The sequence below is a fragment of the Herpailurus yagouaroundi genome, unplaced genomic scaffold, assembly GCF_014898765.1.
Source record: "Herpailurus yagouaroundi ecotype Mexico unplaced genomic scaffold, PumYag 196, whole genome shotgun sequence".
Classification (NCBI taxonomy): domain Eukaryota; kingdom Metazoa; phylum Chordata; class Mammalia; order Carnivora; family Felidae; genus Herpailurus; species Herpailurus yagouaroundi.
In genome coordinates this window covers 13,320,338-13,323,986 of record NW_024412427.1, presented here as the reverse complement: position 1 = coordinate 13,323,986, position 3,649 = coordinate 13,320,338, and the positions used below count along the sequence as shown (strand labels likewise).

General features: G+C 53.3%; 1 protein-coding gene across 1 annotated transcript in view; it reads left to right on the top strand.

The window, feature by feature from the left end:
• Positions 1-254: 254 nt before the first annotated feature.
• The window catches only part of HCK (HCK proto-oncogene, Src family tyrosine kinase), a 41,146-nt gene continuing 37,751 nt past the window's right edge, over positions 255-3,649 (top strand). Inside the window, exon 1 of the mRNA XM_040447373.1 lies at positions 255-523. The gene's annotated coding sequence lies outside the window, so the exon portion shown is untranslated. The remainder of the gene's footprint in view (positions 524-3,649) is intronic.

Below are 3,649 nucleotides of genomic sequence, written 5' to 3'. Positions count from 1 at the left end.
GGGGTGGGGTTAGGATCTTTGTGGGACTGGTTAAAGTTCTTACGGGCGGGCTTATTATCCTTTAGGCAGCGGTTTAGGATCCTTAGGGGCAGGTTTAGAAACCTCGGATGGGCGACGGGATTAGGATGCTGGGAGGTGGGGCCTGGGATTAGAGTCCCTGCGGCGGGGTTGGAGTCTTCAGGGGCGGGGCTAGGATACTTGGGGGGGCGGGGCTAGCATCGCTCAGGGCGCGGCTAAGGAGCCCAGATGGCCTGTGGGTGCCACGGCGTTGCTGGTCCCTGCCCGGGCGCACCGCCGGGGCCTAGAGGCGAGCGGGAGAGGACGCGGGCAGTTCTGCGCCAGGGGAGCCGGAGAAGCCCCGCGGCGCCCGCCGAGGCCCCTCAGGGAGTCATCCTTGCCTCTCGAAAGTCAGCCCGTCTCCCTTAGGGAACGGGCGCCCCGGGACGCCGGGGGCTGCTGAGCTGGGGGGGGGCTCGAGCTGCGAGGATCCGGGCTGCCCGCAGGACGAGGAGCGGGAGTCCAGGTGAGTGCGGCGGACGGGGGAAGCGGGGCAGCCTGAGGGTGAGCGCGGCCAGAGGGTCTTTGGCTGTTGCGGAGGGAGGGGGGTGGGGGGCTGGGGCTGCACAGGGCGGGCTGGGGTGCGCAGCGGGAAGGTGCCGTCTGGGCAGCGGCGGACGGGCCGTGGGATGAGGGGCCCACGGAGCGGGGAGTGGGGCAGATGAGGGGCGGGATTGCCCTGCGAACCTGGAAAAGCTCGAGGGGAGGGGAGCTCTGGCCACGGAGTGACTTTGTTCCAGCCTCCACTTTTCGGGGCCGTCCAGGTTCCCCTTCTGCAAAAGACAAGAAAAACGAGAAGGAAGGGATGGGGCTTCGCGGAGACCGGGAGGGGAAGGCCCTTACGGTTCCTGGTGGGGGTGGGTGACGAGTCACGGCAGGTTGGCAGCCGGGTTGGCGACCTTCGTGGGGAAGGGGCCAGCTGGCCGTAGGCGTGACGTGCGAACCACACCCGGGCGGAGCTGCAGCTGGGCCGGCTGTGCTCCCTCCTCCTCCCGCGCTGGGCCCTGATCCCCAGCAGGTCTAGGTCGAAGCTCAAAACCTCCTGGACAGACCGCAGGGTGGCTGCCGGTTGCTTTCCTCCTTGTGACACCTTGGGCAAGTCGCTCTCTTTCTTCCAATTCCAGTTTCCTCATCTGTTAGGTGGGGCTGTTTTCCCAAGGCCACAGGGAGCTGGAGTTTGTGAAGTCATGTTTAGTGTGGTGTAAGGGGAAGGGGGTTTCCGGGAGCAAGCTGCCTGTTGACCTTGAGCAAGGGATTTTGCCTTCCTGTGCCTCCGTTTTTACACCTGTCGGCTAGGGATAATAATGATAATGGCTCCCTCAACAGGGTTGTTTTGAAGGTTAGATTAAGTTAAGCTCTTAGGACACCACCGGACAGGTATGCATGCTTAATACACGTTAACTGTTGTCATAGCTACATAATGGTCTAGCCCAGTGCCTCGCAAACTTCAGCAGTACCCCGGAACCACCTGGAAGGTTTGTTAAGACACAGGTTTCTGGGTCCTGATCCCAGGGTTTCTGATTCAGTAGGTCTGGCCTGGGAGTCTGAGAATTTACATTCTGGAGTAATGCTGCTGGTGGTCCAGGGACCACACTTTGAAAGCCACCACGTTAGCCTTCGGCCAGTACAGAGAAAGGCCTCAATAGATATTGCTTCCTTTACCCATGGCTTTCTCTTCACTATCCTTTTTTTGTTTTGTTTTGTTTTGTTTTCCTTAGGAGGGGAGGAGGGAAGGTTAAAATAAAGAAAAGTGAAGAAGACCCTATACCAAATATCCCAGGAACCCCACCACCCAGAATTAACAAATGTTAGCATTTTGTCATGTTTTTGCTTCTGATTTCCAAAAAATGAAATTATTAAAAGTAATGATAAAACGGAAGCCTTTCCGCCGTGTATCCCTCTCAGTCCTGTTTTCTCCCTTCCCAGAGGCAACCATTGCCATGAAATATAATCCTTCCCGGTCTGTGCTTTCATGAATGTATTGCATAGAGATGAATGCACAAATTATACATAGAATTGTTTTCTGTGTATTGAAGATCTCCAAAAATGCTATCCAGCTGTGATTCCTCTACAATATCCTTTGTCCCTGCCTTCTCATCATTAAGGTGTCAGGGTCTAGCCAGGATGAGAAACAGAGGGAGGCCTAGTTCATTCCTTCTAAGTGGAGTGTCCCAGCAAGTGACTGACCTCCCTACCTTAGTACCCGTTCCCCTGCTGCTAAACATTCAGGTGTGGAACAGGTGTTTACTACAACAAATCATTCTGCTGGGACCATCCTGGATGGATGGCTTTGGAGGTGTGGGGTGCAGGTGTTTCTTGGGGAATATGGAGAGAGGGGCCACAAGTCCTCTTGTGTATGAGGTGGACTAAAGCCGGGAAGGGTCACCTGAGGAGTCTGGGTCTGCTGACCTCCCAGGGCCGCTCGATGTTCCATGTCTCCTGTTCTCCAGCAGGAGGGCAAAGCTCTTCATCTGCCCGACACTTGGTAGAAACTCAGACCATGGAATCACGGCTCCTTTAAAAAAAAAAAAAAAGTTTTTGGATAACAAATAGTTTGTTTTTGCGTAGTCTTCTTTTCTGTGCCCTTTTTATTTAACATAATCAGTAAACTGCTGCGTATACAATTTTCATCCTAGTGATTTGCTTCGCACTACATTGTAAACATTTTCCTATGTCATTAAGACAGCCTTGGGTTTTTTAAATTGTCATTTTATTTTTCTCAGTTTACTTATTTATTTATTTGTTTAAGTCATCTCTACACCCAACATGGGGCTTGAACTCATGACCCCGAGGTCAAGAGCCACATGCTCCTTCGGCCAGGCCCTCCAAAATATCCTTGGATTTTTAATGGCCACATATCATTCTACTGTTTGGATGCACTATAATTTGCTTAACCGTCCTAGGAGAGCACTGTTAGGTAGTTTGCCATTTTTAAGAAATGTTTATTTATTTTTGAGAGACAGAGAGACAGAGCGTGAGCGGGGGAGGGGTGGGGAGAGAGGGAGACACAGAATCTGAAGCAGGCTCCAGGCTCCAAGCAAGGGGTCCGCACAGAGCCCGACACGGGGCTCAAACCCACAAACCCACGGACCATGAGATCATGACCTGAGCTGAAGGGATGCTTAACCGACAGAGCCACCCAGGCGCCTCTGCCATTTTTTTAACTGTTCATTTCTTTTCAAGAGAGAGTGAGCAAGTGGGTGAGGAGCAGAGAGAGAGACAGACAGACAGAAGATCTGACAAGGGCTCCATGTTGACAGCAGAAAGCCCTGATGCGGGGCTCAAGCCCACCAACCGTAAAATCATGACCTGAGCTGAAATTGGACACGTAACCCACTGAGCCACCCAGGCACCCTGTAGTTTGTAATTTTTGACTTTTGAGTCGAAATTCACATAGCATTACAGAATTAACCATTTGAAAACTAACATTTGAGTGGCATTTAGTCCGTTCACCGTGCTGTGCAACTGCCACCTCTGTATAGTCCCCAAGTATCATCATCTCCCCAAAAGGAAGCCCTGTACCCATTAAAGCAGTCCTGCCCATTCTTCTTTCTGGGGGGGGGGGGGGGGGGGGGGGGGGGGGGGGGGGGGG